Source organism: Anabrus simplex, chromosome 1 (genome assembly GCF_040414725.1).
Source record: "Anabrus simplex isolate iqAnaSimp1 chromosome 1, ASM4041472v1, whole genome shotgun sequence".
Taxonomy (NCBI): Eukaryota; Metazoa; Arthropoda; class Insecta; order Orthoptera; family Tettigoniidae; genus Anabrus; species Anabrus simplex.
In genome coordinates this window covers 1341207834-1341228817 of record NC_090265.1, presented here as the reverse complement: position 1 = coordinate 1341228817, position 20984 = coordinate 1341207834, and positions in this window count along the sequence as shown.

Below are 20984 nucleotides of genomic sequence, written 5' to 3'. Positions count from 1 at the left end.
TAAACCTACCTGGATACTAGAGGCGTGTAACTATTCAAACTTGAGATAGGACAAGATGTGTCTTGCTGCATATGCAACCACCTTTATGCATGAGTGGAATGTAATCTAAAATGCCTGAGTTTGCTCCAATTCTTTTGACAGGGGTGATGGGTAATGCTCTCGAGACATTTTCCTGTGCTGCGATGTGTGCGGGGTCCCAGTAACTACGAGTGTAAGCTTGATAGTATATCAGCAGCAGTTATTGCGTGAAATAACATTCTCATATGGAAACATGTAAGCCTATAAATTTTTTCAAAAGCCTGGAAATGTTCTGCATGTTCAACTATGAACCCCGTAATACCGTTAATGAAAGTGAAAACAGAATGTCAGAAAAATTGTAGAAAGGAGTACACCTACCTGGATAGTAGAGGCGTGTATTATTCGATCTAGTTACTGGGAAAGATGTGCTTTGTTGCATGTGCAGCCACCATTACACACGAGTGGAACATGCAATGTAAAATGCTAGAGTTTGCTCCAATACTTTCAACAGTGCTCTCGAGACTGATGCTCCAATGCTGTGAGCTGTGTGATGTCCCAGTAACTACGAGTGTAAACTTGATAATAATCAGCAGTTCTCATATGGAAACGTGAGCCGATACATTTTGTCAAAAGCCTAGGAAAGCACTGCATGTTGAACTATGAGCTCCTTAACCCTCGAAGTGGCGGTCATTTATCCTGTAGTGGCAGCAATATTTTACTGGTGTTGCAGACTCTTAGTATAAATTGTGTTAAAAATCGCTGACATGTTATACATACATAAACAGCATACCCTTTTATCTTCAAAAGTACAAGGAATAAGTTGATGATACTAAAGCTGTTATTTATCATCCAAAATGTGCAAGACCATAAAAATTTTGAATTTGTTTATATTATTTGTTTTTGCAGAAGTTTTGTTATATATACTAATGTTTATATTTAAGTAAATTTAAAAAATGACATACAACAGGAACACTAGTTCATAGTAAAGAGTTGCATACCGGTATATAGTTTATAATACTGTTCTTAGCTGGAAAAAATGTACAACAATTGTATGCTACCACTTGTACATTTCACTCAGTCACTTGGGTGGGTCTTTCTTTTTACTCCACGATTGTCAGGCCTCCAGAAGTGCACTAGTTTACGATAACACCCCTGGTGAAAACCACCATTACATCCTGGGGCCTGTTCCACGAACAAACTTCGCAACTTTTCACTTTGCACTTTTCAGTTCAGATTTTGTTCCACCACCACTTTTCAGATTTAGCTTGAAAAGTGAAAAGTTAGTGAATCTTTTCACTTTTCAAGCCTGTTATGTTCCTCCATTGGTACAGAAATGCAAAGTGCAAAGATATGAAGTGAAAAGTTTGCATAAATCTTGCAAAGAGATGGATGTTAATTAACGAGTATGTAAACTAATTTCTCAGCGTAGAATATTGTTTAATGATATAAACACGTTATAACGTGAGCTTTTGTTAGCATCAAGTGAGAACAGTGATGAAGAATCCAATAAGAGAACGTACAAAGACGAGATTAATTTTCATAACCTCACTTCGACGGACTTTCACGAGTGATTTCGTATTACCCCAACACAGGCTGACTATATTCTTGAAATGATCGGTCATTTATTGAAACATGCAAGAAAAAGAAGTCACTTCCTTTCTGAAAAAGAACAAATTCTTGTATGCTTATATACGGTACATTGGTTAGTAAATGGTGCCCAGCTGCACGGTGTAGCACCAATGCATGGAACATCAAAATCAATTATTTGCAGAACTGTTATCAAAGTCGTAGATGTTATAGTAAATGTAATATTTCCTAACATTACGTTGGCCTGATAATCCACATAATATAGCAACGGGATTTCTAATGAAGGGTGGGTTAATTTCCTTCTGTGTGTGGATGTGTTGACGGTACTCTCGTTAACATTGATATTTGTCATCATTTGAGAGGTTATCTTTAAAGTTGTCAAAAAGGACGTCACGTTTCTCCTTGACAACTTCTAGCACAGCCTGCTTCTTGTAATAACTAACTATCAGAATGAGAGGGAGTTGAGGTGACGGATGATAAAAACTTAAATGGTACCACAATGAATCCTTCAAGTTCGCGAAAAATAAAGCATTAAAATCATAAAGTATTAGACCTATACAGTTTGCTCATGGAATTAACTCAGTCGGATCACTCATTCGCAAAGACTTTTCACTTTTAGAAAAAATTGAAAAGTACATCCTAGATCATGGTGGAACAGAAAGACTTTGCACTTTGCAAGAAGTGAAAAGTGCAAAGTTGCAAAGTTGTAAAGTTCGTTTGTGAAACAGGCCCCTGGACACCAGAATGTAAACTCCTTCTTTTCTTGCAAGCACACAACACATAGGAGATTGTTATTCTGTGGCAATTTTTCGAGAGCATGATAGGGGCCTCCTGCATGACCTGTTGGCTAGTGATGGGCAACGCTCTCTCTCGAGACACGTCGTAGATCTCGAGACTCTCGCGAAAATCCGGAGACCGATCCTCCTCTAGCGCAAGCTGTGCGATGTACCAGTAACTACGACTGTAAACTTGACAGTATATCATTGGCAGTTATTGCATGAAATAACGTTCTCTTATGAAAACGTGTGAGCCAATACATTTTGTCAAAAGCCTGGAAAAGTTCAACTATGAACCCCTTAATACCATTAACTAAAGTGGAAACAGAATGTCAGTATCTTAAACTGTTCACGACTTATTTGGGGTGGACATCTTAGGTGAATAACAATGCATAATTTATGAATAACTGTAGATAGGATCTACACCTACTTGGATACTAGAGGCATGCATTATTCGAACCTGAGACGGGGAAGATGTGCTTTGCTACATACGCAACCCCCATTACACATGAATGGAACATGTAACAGGGGTGATGGGCAACGCTCTCGAAACAGATTCTCGTGTGCTGCGAGCTGTGCGACGTCCCAGTAACTACGAGTGTAAGCTTGATAGTTATCATCAGCAGTTCTCACATCAAAACGTATGTGACGATAAATTTTGTCAAAATCCTATGAAAGCACTGCATGTTGAACTATGAGCTCCTTACCATTAATGAAAGTGAATACAGAATGCCAGTATCTTAAACTGTTCACGAGTTATGTCAGGTGGACTTCTTAGCTGAATAACCCGTATAATTTGTTAATAATTGTTATTAGGATGTAATCCTACCTGGATGCCTCACAGTCGTTGTTGGCAGGGTAGTTTCTTGTGATTAAGACCGGGCCAGAGGTGTTCTGTGACGATTCCTCTTCATTGATGTTATGCGTTTGTAAGTGCCGGATCATCCCAGAAGTATTTCTGCCGATGTATTTTACTTCTTTCGAATAAGCAACACAGTGAGCTGTGCTATGTGACATCTCTTAAAAAGAAAGACGACATCCAAGACTCCGTTGCGTTTCGGACGTCGTCTTCAAGTTGTCGCGTACAATTCGACACAGTTCACATTGCACCTCATATATCAAAGTACCTACCTAATTATGACGCGAATACTCTATAGCAATTTAGATTGCACATTCCACTCGTGCGTAATGGTGGTTGCATATGCATCAAGGTGCATCTTGCCTCGTCTCGAGTTCGAATAGTGCACGCCTCTAGTATCCAGTTACGTGTACCTACAGTAGCCGTCAGGTTCTGTACTTAAACCACTCGTTCGTGTACCTACCAGTGCATACAATGCCCGAATGCATATCCTTTATAATTATGTTATACTTTGTCAAAATAGACCTCGGTATAAACAAACGCCCTAGTCGCTTGTTGACACGTATTTACGAAAATGAGAAGGCCCGTGGTTGGCTATTCGCATATTCGGAACAAACAACATTCAGCTCCGACTACCTGCAGGCCTACGACACGCTGCTCGCCGCACATTGTGGGGACAACGCTCTCGAGATTTCTCGAAATTTCTCGCGAGAAATAATGCCTGCATTAGTCTCGAGAAATCTCGAGACCTCGTCTCAGACTGTCCATCACTACTGTTGGCCTCACAACTGGAATTGTGAACTGTTCATTTAAAAATCCCCTAACTATACTGACAATGAACTATCGTCTTGCTAAAGGCTTATCAGTGTTCTTTATGTACAGGATGTATGCATCAAATAATGCCATATCTAGAAGATTTGAGAAAATTTGCTTCCAGTACCTTCTGGTCGATCTGGAACAAGTGGCATGGTAAATGCACTTATCTGTATTATCGACACCTCCCATGAAGATGATGTACTTATGAATCAGTAGTGGTTTCAACCCTTCATTTCCCATTCGACTCCTTACAACATTGTCCTCAGCGTGACATCCAGTTGTCAGACAATAAACTGGTTTCCGTGTTTTCTTTTCTTTATAAGCAACCAGTAGAACGTCACCTTGCCTAAAGTAAACGGTTTGCTTAGGTTCAAGTTTTGTACCTAAAACAATCTGAGACATCCTTTTTGAAGATTTATTCACTGTTCCTGTGAAGAAATGATTTAGTATTGCTGACATGAGTACATATCAACACTTCAGATAGATATCAGAAGGAACACTGGCAATTAAATATAGCTGGCTCAGCTAAGACATACGTGTGGCCAGCCAATGAGTATGTAGCAACAAGCACAAGACAGCGGGATTTTGACGCTACTTTGGCAACGATTTACACTAGATTAGTGCAACATGCTATTATACGAACTATTTCATGATTATGACCGAACATTTCTCCTTCGATTTATTCGTAATTAGCACATTTCGATAAATAATTTGATTACCGATATAAAATAAAGAGCATGTCAAAATGCCTGATATCAGGCGTTGCCATTGGGCAAGCTCATAGAACGCCTGATATCATGCGTGTGCCACTTGGAGGGTTAATAACATTAACGAAAGTGAAAATGGAATGTCAGTATCGTAAACGGTTCATATGTTTTCACGCTGAAATCTTAGCTGAATAACCCTTAAAATTTGTTAATAACCGTAGATAGGATGTACACCTACCTGGATACCTTGCAATTGTTGTCAACATAGTAGCTTCTTGTGATGTAAACCGGGCCGGACATGTTCCGAGACGATTCCTCTTCGTTAATATTGTGTTTTTAAGTGCCGGATCATACCAGAAGTATTTTTACTGGCTTATTTTACATGTTTCGAACAAACAACACAGTGAGCTGTAGAATGTGGCATCTTTTCAAGATACCAGACATCCACGTTGCATTTCGAACATCGTCTTAGTTGTCACTATTTAGTATATGTACTGCCGAAGAAAGTACTACAGTTGTCACTTCAATTAGACACAATTACACATTGTATATCGTATACCGAAGTACCTAATTATCACGCAAATATCTTATAACATTCCAAGGAATTATTTCCTTCGTCACCAAAATATTGGTAAACATAAGCAGCGGTCATATGATAATGAATGTGGGGTCTCATAACGATGTACACCTATGTGTCGAATGAATTGGAGCAAACCGAGGCATTTTCGATTACACATTCCACTCTTGCATAATAGTGATTGCATATGCAGCAAGGCGCATCTTGCCCCGTCTCGAGTTTGAATAATGCACGCCTCTAATATCCAGAAACAGCCGTCAGTTTCTGTACTTAGCCTACACATTCGTGTACTTACCGCTGCATGCAATGCCAGAATGCGTATCCTTTATAATTATGTTATACTGCATCAAAATAGACTGCGGTGGAAATGAAAGAAGTGAGCTCGATAGCTGCAGTCGCTTAAGTGCGGCCAGTATCCAGCATTCGGGAGATAGTGGGTTCGAACCCCACTGTCGGCAGCCCTGAAGATGGTTTTCCGTGGCTTCCCATTTTCACACCAGGCAAATGCTGGGGCTGTACTTTAAGGCCACGGCCGCTTCCTTCCCACTCCTAGCCCTTTACCGTCCCTTCGTCGCCTATCTGTGACGGCGCAACGTAAAGCAACTTGCAAAAAAAGAAAAGAAATGAACCCCCTAGTCGCTTGTTAACGCATATTTACTGAATGGAGAAGGCCCGTGGTTGGCTATTCACATACTCGGCACAAACAATATTCAGCTCCGTCTACCTGCCACACAATGCGGGGACAACACTCTCGAAACTTCTTGCGAGAAATAGTGGCTGCGCTCGTCTCAGACTGCCCATCACTAGTTTAGTAATGAAATTGTTTAGAATCCAAGCATAGTGGCAAAACAAATTAACAGTCATGGGAATATTTTCTCAGGAGCATTGAGTAATTTTTAAAAAAGGTTTATGGAAACTTGGCAATATCCCACCTAAGTACCAGTTAGTCAGAAAGATGACGGTAACAGAAGTAACCAGTTATTCAAAAGTACTGTTAAACAATAATTTCCCTTCCACTTCCATATACGAACTAGGGAAATTCCAGTGGATGCTGGCTTTAATAAAGACTTTTCAGACAATTCCTACCTCAACGGCAGAATTCAACGAGATACACACCATAATAGAGAAATAGGCTGTTGATTATAAGATTACATGGCTGGTCTTCTTAAGCAGTGTTTGACGTCCAGTGGAGATGTTTAACTCAGTCATACAAAGTTAGGCTGCAAAAGGGCTGTTGAAGCAACAAGTATTTTTTCAACTAAATCACAGTCTCTAAAAACCATTTAATAAAATTCTAACATTAGCTCCTTAGGTGTGCTTCCATTTCCTAATTAGAATCATTCAAAAAAAAAAATCTAGGAGACTTAACTTATAAATCATCATAGCCATTTATTCACCAAATATGTCTTTTGGAACATAAATTGTCTTCACAAGTGGCTTATTAGTCCAATTTTATACCCCGGACTATATTGCAGTGAGAGTACACACTAGTTGCAACAGCAGAGGGTCGTAAGGGAGCACCATTCTTCGTTCCTGTTCATTCTTTCCTGTGATTCAATCTCTCAGATTCTAATCTTCTTCTATCCTGTTCAAAATTTGTAACTACTCCATATACGACCTAGTGCCATTTTGCCTTATCATTTGCTATAGTTTTCCTGTTGACAGTATCAGTTTGAGATTTCTTCAGATTATATTTCAAAATACCTTTATATCATTTTAGCTGCCCTCCAATGATTACACAGGCCATTCTTTTGTTGGGAATACGTGATTTGCTTTGGAAGGCGTGTTTCTGGCATGCAAACGATATGTCCAGACCTGCAGAGTTGATTTTTAATTATCTTTGCCTCCCCGTTTAGTGTTGGATTCCTCGAGGATATTGACATTCTTCCGATGATCTTGCCATTTAATTTCCATTATCCTCCGCAAGCATCATTGATGGTATCTTTCTAGGTATTTTATTATTGTAAATATTCAAAACTAGTACATAAGCTGTATTTTCTTAATTAAAGTTTTACAATATTTCAGGTTACTCTCTCTTTCCTGTGACTTAACTTTACTCAATATTCATCTTTCTGCAAATGTATGGTTTATGCTTCTGTTGTCTCTGTAACTGCATTTTTTTTATTTGCCACTTTTGCCTTTGTTTACTCTTTTGTCTTCCTCATGGAGTTTTAGTACGTTAGACAATTGGCTCAATTAAAATTCCTTGTTTTAACACTATCGTTCTACGATGCGATTTTATTTGACGTAAATAAATATCACACAAGAACACGTTCACTTCCTTATTAAAATTACTTTATTTACACTGTACGTCACAACACACAACTATACACAGTAGCAAATTACACTATATACACACTCAATAGCGGAGTACCCTGAAGTCGATTCTGACAAGTACAGATATCAACACCACTGATGCGCGCACTATAACATACTCTCTCTTGAATTCCCCGCCTCACTCACTCACTCACTCGAGTCCAATTATCTGACTGACTGGCTGACTTGACAGCTCGATATTTATACTATTCGATCAACCATCTCTAAAATGATCGACTTCTGGAAGGGTTCTTACAACACTCTACTGAAACACATTCGAAACATCGATCGACCAGCTAGTCGAATGGGTACTCGAATGTCCTTTCGATATTTAAAAATGTACATGGAAATATCTACAACATTCGTAATGTCTCTACATGTATCTGGATAATAAAACCTTACTGTAAGTTTCCAGAACCCTTCAGATATACCAAATATAGTACAATAAGTCTAATATACAAACATTATGGAATTTTCTACAGCTTTCGACTCTATAGATTTTTAGGTTATACAATACATATTTGAGGTTATACAATTTTATACTACATATTTACAGAGAAACCATATACTAGTCATGTTTAACACTTAATAAAAGATAATTTAGCATTAAATAAACTATAATTAAAATATATTAAACATAATAATTGAAGGTTTTACACCAGTTACAGCGTCGTACGTACGACAACACACACAATCGATACAACCTTTGATGATCAATCCTTCATGCCTTTATGTATGCCAGGTTTTCCCGACAGATTTCTAATGAAGATGACGAATGTTGCAAAAGTGATGGCGTAAACTCTACAATCGATCATGGCAGGCAAATGATCTACATGGTGATAAACATTGGAACAGGAGTTACAAACAGACTAAATATAAAATTCTTCTGTCCTGGCAACAAAGTATTAGTAAATATCCTAAATATTAATGCTGAAGCCATCATGATGAATACATATACAGTGAGTGACATATTAGCTGGCCATACACGGACAGATTTTTTCGCAGGCCTCGCCTTTGGGGCCAGATCCGACAGACCGCCTGCCAGGCATGACCTTCAGAGACCCGGCCTGCTGCTCGCCATCAACTGTGACACCAAGCCTGTCGTGTTGTGCAACATAATGTCAACATTCCAGACCCTCCCGTTAATGGAATGCTCCCTTTGTTCTCGGCAGGCCAAGCCTCATCTGCTGGCCTTTCAAACTAGTTTGAAATCCTTGCCGGTCGGGTCTGCTGTACTTAGAACTGTGCGATGGACATCAAAGGAGACAGTGTCCAGAGAAAAAAAATATATTGTTGCAGCTGTTGGAATGTGCATTTTGCTATATGTTAATTCATGCAAACAAAAAAATTGATCGAAGTGGATGAAATCGTGGATAGGAGAGCGAGACAGCTTTAGTTGTACGAGTCTGATACAACACCTGAGAGAAAATGAACCGGACGATTATAAGAATTATTTGCGAATGTACCACAGCGATTATGATATGCTGTTAGGTAAGCATGTACTGGGCGAGTTGGCTGTGCGGTCAGTGGCACGCGGCTGTGAGCTTGCATCCGGGAGATAGTGGGTTCGAATCCCACTGTCGGCAGCCCTGAATATGGTTTTCCGTGGTTTCCAATTTTCACACCAGGCAAATTCTGGGGCTGTACCTTAATTAAGGCCACGGCCACTTCCTTCGAAATCCTACGCCTTTCCTATCCGATCGTTGCCATAAGACCTATCTGTGTCGGTGCAACGTAAAGCAACTAGCAAAAAAAAAAAAAAAAAAAAAAAAGGTAAGCATGAATGGATTTTTCTCATTATTACGTTAAATTTTTGATCCTTCTCAGTCTTATCCTTGGCTTTGACAGTAGGAAAGTGACTGAGGTACGAGCGATGCTAGTAATACCATTCCTAATGCAGCCAGTCCCTGTTATGAATGGTATGAAAATATCACTCACAGGGTTTGCTGGCGCGTGTATTTCAGTGGGCTTGGCAGACTGATATGCGAGCAACTTCTGGCTCAGTGAGGAAAGCAACGGGAAGCTATCCCACTCCTCATTTCTCTAGTATGCTTCTTCAGTGATGCCTAGGCTATCTATGACAGCTGTTGGCATAACTGTGGAGGATCAAACCAGTCTTCGGACTGAATACCAACCATACACAACACATACATAATGGACTTGTTTACCGGGCGAGTTAGCCATGGGGTTAGGGGCGCGCAGCTGTGAGCTTGCATCCGAGAGATAGTGGGTTCGAATCCCACTGTCGGCAGCCCTGAAGATTGTTTTCCATGGTTTCCCATTCTTACACCAGGCAAATGCTATGGGCTGTGCCTTAATTAAGGCCACGGCCGCTTCCTTCCAACTCCTAGCCCTTCCTTATCCCATCGTCGCTATAAGACCTATCTGTTTCAGTGCGACGTAAAGCCACTAGTAAAAAAATGACTTGTTTAGCGTAGCTCTTACTGGAGAACAGTCTAGTTGATAGCGTGGATATTGTAGGTTCTAAACTGAAGAAGGAGGAAAGGAGGATACTGAAGAACACTTGATTGCGACACCTCATGTTATAATTGTCAGAGACACAGCCGCTCTTTGTACATTTCAATAAATTTCTCTAGCTGTGCCTTTGTCCACTCCTTGCTTTCATCACATGAGGCTTGATCTGTGAGGCGCGATCTTTCCGTTGAGGCGCTGACAATAGGTCTCGCCTGTAGCAGATGACACCTCGAACTGATCTCGCTCACTAACGAGCAGTCCTAGCCTGTCGGAACGCGTCACAAAAGGCCTTGTCTGTCACAATTCCTTTCCGTGTATGGCCAGCTAATGAATGTTTTGACAATTCCTTGAATTATCTGTATGTGTAGACGTATAGCCAGGTAAACTAAGTCCAAAGCTCCAAGGTCCAATGAAAAGAAAATGAATTTTGTGGTCTAAAATATATTTCTCTGGATACAACATCATAAAACAAATAACATAATCTCTCAATAAATAATCACCAACTTTACTCAATATTCATCTTCACTCATTAAATCTTCCATTATAACGATTAACAATTGTCTTCTGTCTGTTACCACATTCAATACGCAAAAACTTCAAACAAGGGATTACAGCTTGGTTCAGTCTTATGCCAGTAGATGACAATGTTATGTGCATCAAAATGACATCGTTGCCTTGTTGAATGAGAGGTATTTTGTAGAGATAAACCAAGCATAAAAAATTCCATCTCAGCCTATAACGAAGCATCCAATTACACATTTGTTAAGATGTCATTCCTCAAACTCAGCAGAAGGTGTTTTATTTCATACTTGTATGTCTAACACTTGTCCCATTCCTCTACTGGTTAGGTATGAGATGAATCTTCGTAGCAAGCTTTTACATATGGAACAAATTTCATATTAATCTGTATTGACAAGCAATAGTGTAAAACAAATGCTAAAGGTTTCCACCTATCCAATACTGTTTGTTGTAACAACAACAGTTCCACCTATTCAATACTGTTGTTACAACAAACGGTATTGAATAGGTGGAAACCTTTGGCTTTTGTTTTACACTATAGCAAGCTTTTACGACTGGATGCCTTCCTGACAGTAACATCATGGCGTGATATATGATAGCAGGAAGAGAGAAGGTGAAGCCCAGTGCCAGCGCATAGCCTACTCCTGTCGAATACACCAAGGGGGCTGTGCAAGACTTCACGTCGCCATCAATAGCATCATATGCCCTCACTCCATATGAACACTGCAGAGAGGTTTGGAAAGTAATCCAGGCTTTTGGCGCACGATCTAGTGATTAGAAATTGTGTATCACCACCTCTCTCACCTTCCCGGCTAACAATCTGATGGTAAAAAAAAATTTCAACCAATTATTATTATTATTATTATTATTATTATTATTATTATTTATTTTCCACTAATTGTAGGTACAAATTAGGGATGGTGAATGGAGAAAGGGCATAGCCCTACATACACGAAAGTGCCTCCATCACCACTTAAAATTACAATATTCAGATATACAGTTGCATTCTACATAGTGTGATTATATACATTTATCGTATTTACATAGGCATATTTACATAATACTCACCAGACCTGTTCAACATTCCAGTAATTCGACACAGACACGCACACGTGCACCCACACACACAACATACAATCTCACTCACTCAGGATCGCATAAACTTTCATCTGTCCTCCCACTCAAACTGAACATTCACACAGTAGAAAAATTATGTTATGTACAGAACGTTTCATTATACATCCTTTTTATGTCTTTACAAAATTTTTCTTCAGGTTGTTCTTTTATCTGTGGTGGGAGTTCATTCCACAGCCGAGCAGAACGAATAAAGAATCCACTTTGATGTGATGCTGTTCTTGCAAATGGAGGGAAAAGGAACACACCTCAACCTCTTTGAGCAGAACTTGAACCAGCTAACCATGGTGTCAGACCATATAATATTCATGCCTTAGTGACCATGTTCACAGAAAGACTGCTTACTTTCATGCTTATAGATGTAGATAATGTCTTTTCTTAACTAAGGTTAAGTTATGAGTAGGTTCCCACCTTCCAATACTTATCAATTTCTATATAATAGGTTTATTAATTACATAACATAAACCATATAATCTCTAGTACATGTTTCGTTCCGATTATGGAACATCTTCAGCTAAAATTTGACAAAATGGCAAGACAATTAAAATACATTGATGTTATGATGATCTGGCTAAGGTTTGTCGATGATATCTTTGCAATTATAGATGAACAAATCAATAGTAGCACTAATTTATTAGACCAGATCAACAGTTTAGACCCTTTCATAAAATTTACGTTAGAAACCGAGAACAATAAAAAACTAAATTTCCTTGATTTAACAATCGAAAGGAAAGAAGAAAAGTTGGCCTTTACAATCTTTAGAAAACCGACTCAAACTATAAATACCATACGAAAAGATTCGTACCATCCTGAGGCACATAAAAGGAGTTCCTTTTTAAGCATGTTAAATAGAGCCCTTAACATTCCCTTGTCCAAAAACGACCTCCAAAAAGAAATTAATCTCATTTACAAAATAGCGATAAGCAATGGATACACAAAACACTACATAGATAGATTAATGAATAAAATGAAGAATAAACCTCAAACGCAGCTGGTAAAAGAACATAAAAAAAGAAAAACTTCGCCACCTTTACTTATAATAACGGGAATATTTACCAGATTACTAACATTTTTAAGAAATTCAATTTTAAAATTGCTTTTCGCACCAATAACAACAATCAACGTTTAATTTTCAATCATCAAAGCATTGCAAGTAATAACAAATATTTAAATTCCGGGATATATAAGCTTAAATGCTCAAATTGTGCCAATTCTTATATCGGACAAACAGGCCGTAATTTCTTAGTAAGATATCAAGAACATATTAATGCCGAAAAACACAGGAAGTACTCGGCCATGAGTCTTCACATGACCGAATATAAACACAGTTTTACATCGATAGAAAGGGACTTAACCATTCTACGAACGCTAAACAAAGGCAAATTAATGAATATTCTTGAAAATATCTATATTGAAATTGATCAGAACCGAAATCCCAATCAGAATGTTAACGAAATTACGGAAAATATAAATATATTATTAGAAGAGGCTACCAAATTAGATTCATCTAGAAAAACCATCAAAAAGAATCCCAACAAACAACCAACACACCTCCTTCCGATTAGCTCCACCCCACACAATTGTCCCCCTACCTTTCCTTCCGTTTCCCCTAGCCTATCACAACGCCACTCCTCAGTTAGCTCCACCCTACACAACATTTCACCCGCTCTCCTCACGTCACTCACCTCTCCTTCCAATACTCCCCGCCCACCGCAAGTGCCTTACACACGTACACAGGACTCAGTCAGTTAACAACACGACATAAGGGAGGACGTTATATACGACACGACTGTCTATAAGGTAATCAACTCCATTATCCTTCATTCTCGCGAACATACATTTTTAACAAGGTTTTCTCCTTAAAATATTTTCTATTTTATTCATTCTTTTCTCGTTTCAGACTCATTTCAATAATCTAACCACAACTCAACTTCAACTACGGTTATTTTATCAAGAGTTCCCCCGATAAATATACATTAAGAAAATCTTGTATTTCTCCAATTTATCTTCAAGATTAACAAAATGTACACGTCTCCAACATGAAGAAGAACTTTATCGCCGTTTTTAATTCGTCATTTGAACACTGACTTGTTGAATTTTTAACCAACATGAATGAACTTTATTTCATCATCATAATTATATGTTTTAATCTACGTGTCATTTTATCATATCTTTTAGCTTTTGTATCATCATAACATCAATGTATTTTAATTGTCTTGCCATTTTGTCAAATTTTAGCTGAAGATGTTCCATAATCGGAACGAAACATATACTAGAGATTATATGATTTATGTTATGTAATTAATAAACCTATTATATAGAAATTGATAAGTATTGGAAGGTGGGAACCTACTCATAACTTAACCTTAGTTGTGCTGAGCCAATACGGAATAAATATGAGATTTATAAGCTGTTATGTCTTTTCTTACCGCAGAATGGTAAAAATGATTCATTTATTTTACTGAAAGGTACCATTTTTCACTAAACAGTGCAATGCTCAGCAATCATTGTTCTTGCAACCCATATTTGATATCAGTTAGAAGGAAACAAAAATCAGAATGTACGTTGTTCGAACTCTTGCCGATAGAAATAGCTGTGTACTTACCATACGAGGGAGTACCAAAAAAATGGAATTTTTTTACAAGCTATATATTTTCAAATTTTTTACAAAACAACCTTATCCCCTTCACAATACTCTTCATTACAAGTAATACATTTGTCCCACCAGTGCTACCACTGTTCGAAACATTTTTGTACTCATCTTTAGAAATAGCGGACAGCCCCTCCCTCATTTTTTTCTTGACATCTTCAGTGTCAAATTGGTGTCCTTTCATACCCCTTTTCATGCGTGGAAATAAGAAAAAGTCGCACGGAGCCAGGTCGGGCAAAGGGGCAGCGGAACCATGCCATTTTTAGCCGAAAACTGTCTAACAGAGATGGCTGTGTCGTGCAGGTGCGTTGTCGTGGACGAACCAGTCTCCTGTCTGCCTCAAATCGGATCTTTTTTGACAAACATCAAACACTGTTGCACAATCTCCTTAAACTTCCAAATAAAAAGTTAGCATGTTGTTCACTTAGACTTGCCATCATAAAAAAGAACGAAACAAGAACAAACCAACGCTAGCAAAAACAATCGCTGCAGATGAACAGAACAACCCAGGTCAACAACACAGGCAGCTCTGAACTGCCCAGTGGGTTGAGCTATACACGCCTAGTGGCAGAAATGCGTACTACACAAGCTTTGCCCACAGCATTGTTATTCCGGTTATTTTTGGGTGCCCCTCGTATGTCATCGTGATGAGACAATGACTGTATTGACAGAAATTTATTATTTAAAAAAGTACAGAAGTCATGGTTGTGAGATATTCATTGTATTTTTCATGTAAAGAAGACGTAATCTATAACTGGTACCAATTTCAGCTCCTGAAACATTCTCGTGAATGGCAGACAGAATAGGGATTATATATATAGATTGGAAGAGACAGATATATCACCACATTTATTCAGATGATCACCTGGACCAGCCTGTGGGCACAGTAGTAGAGCACATCTCTAGCTAACTGCACCCCTGTCACACAGCTGATAGCTGCAAGGCTGTCCATGCCGATGCAGTGCATCTCCTGTCCCTATTAATAATCTTGACCATAATGGCCGGTATTTGATCCGTATTGACTTGATCACAACATATATGTAGGTGGATGGTCCGTCTAGTCAATACTAAATATTAATTACGTTACATTACATTATCATTATAGACTGTTATGCCTTTCAGCGTTCAGTCTGCAAGCCTCTGTGAATTTACTACACGTCGCCACAATCTTCGATTCGCAACTAGTGTTGTGGCCTCAATTAGTTCTATACCTCTTATCTTCAAATCGTTAGAAACCGAGTCTAACCATCGTCGTCTTGGTCTCCGTGTACTTCTCTTACCCTCCATAGCAGAGTCCATTATTCCCCTAGGTAACCTATCCTCCTCCATTCGCCTCACATGACCCCACCACCGAAGCCGTTTTATGCGTACAGATTCATCCATCGAGTTCATTCCTAAATTAGCCTTTATCTCCACATTCCAAGTACCCTCCTGCCATTGTTCCCACCTGTTTGTACCAGCAATCATTCTTGCTACTTTCATGTCTGTTACTTCTAACTTATGAATAAGATATCCTGAGTCCACCCAGCTTTCGCTCCCATAAAGCAAAGTTGGTCTGAAAAGAGACCGATGTAAAGATAGTTTCGTCTGGGAGCTGACTTCCTTCTTACAGAATACTGCTGATCGCAACTGCAAGCTCACTGCATTAATTATTTATATTTATGTACATAAGTCTAGTACATGTTTCAGGAATCTATATACATTCCCTTCATCAGCTAGTCAAATTGAAATTAAATTTCCTGTACACAAAAAGACCTAATAAAAAGGGGGGCCCCCATTAAGAAATCCAAAACTATTGCCTATACAATTTAACATTTTTAAAATCGAAGTGTGATTGCATGGAATTAAATTCTATCTAGTCGAATAGGATAAAACACAATAGAATGGAGTCTGTATGCATTAAAATATTGAGCACTATGTTCTTGTTGTGGCGTTAGATCACTGTGTACTTGAACATCCGATAATTTCTTATAAAATTCAATTGGAGTTGAGAATAAAAGAATAGTGCAAAAACTTATTATCATGCCGAAATCATCCGATAATGGGCGTGTTATGCAGCCAGGTGATGTGGGCTTAAAATGATCTGTAAGAGGGAGAAGTAAAATAGAAACTGTAATCGGAAGACTATAACAAACAAAATGAGAATACAACGCGTAAAGTTATTAAAACTTACCAATATAATGATAAAAGAAGTACGTGAGGCTGTCATATAACTATTAAGGATATATAAAAACGGCTGAGGTTGTTCGGCGACTGATTGCAGAGTTGCAGTGGGAGGCGCGGTGAATGGACGGAGGAGGGAAGAGTACTGCCCTTGTGTGCTAACGACATACTTCCCTTCTTACGCGCTTTTCTTCCTTCTCTTTTGCCCTCGCGTATTGTGTCACCAATTTAAACAACTGGTTATCCTCTGCCATGTGCTCGTTAAGGCTATTTTCATTATAAAATTTTTGTAAATTTCTAACTTTTCAAGGGTATTCATTCTTTTACCTTTGTTTAGTGAATGTAATAGAACCATGTCCCACTCAATATTAGTGAAGTGACGATTATTTTCGTGCATGTGTTCGCACATAGCAGAGTATCTAGAATGTCTTCGTGCATTCAAATGCTCTTTATACCATACCGACACACTCCTCCCCAACTGTCCTATATACTTTTCTTCGTAGTCTTGGCAAGGAATTTATATACTCCCGACTTACTGAAAATGCTACTGGTGTTTACTCTATTCATGTTGAACAAAATTTTATTATTATTATTATTATTATTATTATTATTATTATTATTATTATTATTATTATTATTATCGGTCCTAAAGGATACGTGGATGTTGTGCAACCAAGCCATATGATTGTTTGTTAATATAAGTGAATGTTGCAAATTTCTTCTTTTCTTTCCTATTAACATGTAGAGTGTTAGGTCTATTCATGACCTTATTCTTTATCCTGTTGACATAGCTCGTAGGGTAACCGTTTCTTCTGGCAATATCTTGGATAATGTTAATCTCTTTATTAAATTCACATCTATCTAGTGGTGTTCTTACTGCTCTATTAATCAGGCTATAAAATGCCACTTTCTTGTGTTCTCCCGGGTGGTTTGAGTCTTTCCTGATAACAATATCTGTATGTGTAGGCTTTCCGAATACATGATAAACAAGGTTTTTATTTTCTCTAGTTACTGTTACATCTAGGTAGTTTAAAATTTATTATCTTCCAATTCAATTGTAAACGTTATGTGTTTATCTAAGTTGTTTAACTGGTCTAACAACTCGTTTGGTTTGAGGTCCTGTCCGTTAATGATAACAAATGTGTCATCGACAAACCTCAACCATAAATCTAATCCTCTTATTTTACCGACTATTTTATTAGATTCCATGTGGTCCATGTATATATCCGCAAGGATGCCAGACGCTGGTGATCCCATGGCTAACCCATTAACTTGTTTATACACGTTGTTATTAAAAGTAAAAATGTTGTTTTCTAGTGTGAACGTTAATAAGTTGATGAATTCGTCTATCTCTACTTTACTCAAAGGGCTGTGTGTATTCAAGTTATCTTTAAAAATGTTAATAGTCTCCATAATAGGGATGTTCGAGTACATATCTTTAACATCAAAGCTATGGATGGTATTATGTTGTGATAAAATGACGTTTTTTGTCCTATCACAAAAATCTGTGCTATTGCGAAGGCTGGTGTCTACATTAAATCTATAACATTTCTTTAAAAAGGTGTATAAATTTGGCCGTTTTATATGTGGGACTGTTTCTGAAGTTTACGACCGGTCTTTGTGCACCTTAAGCATTGCCCTCAATTTAGGTAAACCTGGGTTCATATTTACCAAGCGTTTTGCTTCTTTCGAATCCATCAGGAAGTTAGTTGCACCATCCTGAGGGGTGGTTTCATCCTTGCACCATATTGGGCGATCGTTTTTAATATGTGCGTTTCATTGGATGACCTAACAATTGCTCCGGCTATTTTCCCCTCAATCATCCATCACTCTTATAGATCATTAAATGGATGAATGCATAATAAATTTGATGCTAAGTGTCGTTGGCTAAGTTCGCTTTAAATATTCATCGTATAAACAGTTATCGCTTCATAGAATTTTAGCGATGTCGTAACCTTCAATTCTCCTATCAGAATATTTGATATGGTAATCCTTACATTGCCTCGCGACACCTCTCAGGGATAACTAAATTGCTTCTACGAACCATACTATTTTAACGTGAGGTCAACTGAGGCATCACATTTCCACTTCAACAAATTATTATCGATACCATTCATCATCCTGAATCAATATTAGGTTTTTCAAGTTCAATCATCCGAATATAAGTGAAGAAAATAAATAAAATATTTTTTATGGATTATTTCAAAATTACTTAAATCCTAATAATATTAGCCTATCTCCTAAAATAATAACCTCTAAATTAGAAAATCTATATTTTATTTCTTGATTCCGGAATCACAAAAGAAAATCTACTATTAATTATCATCATCAATTATCTTCTTCTTCTCTAATCGAGAAAAATTTTTAGGTTGAAAATAAATCTAAGTCCCTAATCCTAATTAAACTTCATAAAAGAATTGTATTGTTTTAAGTCCGTCAGTTCTTGTTTCTTTTATTTAAAAAAATGCTTATTTTCATCATTATCACTTCAACATTCTGTCACAATTCACTTAATTCGATGTTATAACGTTAGCAATCACAAGTAAGTTCCAAATATTTCGGCCCAAAAATGGCTATTTCAAATATATATTGTTCTTAAAATGAAAAATATTGGTCTCCTCGACCATATCATTTGATTAAAATATTCAAATAACACCTTAAATAAATGTAGGTATCGTTCAAAGTCTAATTATAATCGTAGTTCATATAGAAATTGTACCAAACATGTTTTATGGTTTAGCAATAATTAATCAGGTATCACTAATTCCGTAGGAATGCATTTGGTGACCTATTTTATTTAAATGCGGTAGAGATTTTAAATTATGGGATTGTTCTATGAATTAAATTCATTCTTGACAACAAACTTCCAATAATATTCAGTACAACGTTGATATATACTATCTATGAAGACAACAAGTTTCCCTTCATTTATTTCCTACTTGGATATTTCTTTCGAAGACATTGTATGGTAACCCAAATATACGAAATATGCGATGTATTTATTTGTACGCGTGTACCATTAACCCAATATATACCTCTCATTACCATTTTATTATTTTGCCGCAAATGGTAATCATCACCATCGGCCCATAATACGTCGTATTTACCGCCAAAACTATCCCTAAATATATCTATCTTTCCATCTATCAATATTAATTACCATAATGTATCATAATTCAATCTCCTGAACATATCACGACGAATAATTATTCACAATTCCACATTAATATGCTACTTAAATCATAAATTCTCTATGTAAACATTTATCACCACCAACATGACGGCAAATCATTTCAACATCACATTACTTTACTACAATGGTACTCTTTTGGGTTAGAATTCATATATTATACGCGTAAACACGCTAGCCTAAAAATGAAATGCATATATAAATCAAATAAGTTAATATGTACTCACATTTCATTGCGTCGTATCAGGAATCACATATAGGTTATTCGTAAATCAACTATCTTCTTCAAGAATATAAAATTAGGGTTACGTCACTTAAAATAAGATGTTTTTGTCCCATAATGGTTAGAAATTACATTCCAAATCTCTCCTTGCTTAGCTTTAAGCATTCCTATATTATGGCTTAGATTGTAAAATCTGGAAGAAGTACCTATTCCTCTATTAATAATAATAATTCGACATGGACAATCTCATTGCGAAGATGGTAACGACTGTGATTTTATCACGAAGAACTAGGTAAAACAACGTACCAAATATTCACTTTAACTACCACTACTAAATTTACTGCATATCAATTTCAAGAAAATAAAATAACTCTTTGGAACTTATCTTGTGATCACTGACGTTAGATGATCGGCTTTGGCCTCGATGTTGTCATCTAGGGATTGCGTCGTACGGCTCCATCCTCTGCTACGTCACCATCATGTTGTAGTTTCGGGACTCGGGATAGCAGAAACAGCTGGGCGGTTTCCGTCAGACAGCCGGCTCCATCTTCGGTTTAGCCTCTCATCATGTTGTTGCAGTCAATCATAAAAGAAAGAAACATTTCCAAATCGTGAGCTAATTTCACATCCATACTCTCAGGAATGAATATCAGGTTTGTATCTAAGATCAGTTTTTTTTTAGGACAGTAATTCAAGATTAATTCTTAGTAGCAATTTAACAGTTAAAATATTTCGAGTTATCTCTGTCAAATTTTCTTTTGTTCGGCTAATCAACCTATACTGCGTAATATTCAACTTGGTTCCTCGTACGGTCCCGAGCATATACTCCGACTACAGTTCGGGTATTTTCTAATTCGCTCTTCACGATATTCCTTCGTTTATATTTGATTTCCAAATATTCTCTCGCTTCGCAGGTTCTCCAGCCGGTAACTTCTACAATATCTCCCTTCTATTCACACGAAGATTGGCTTTCT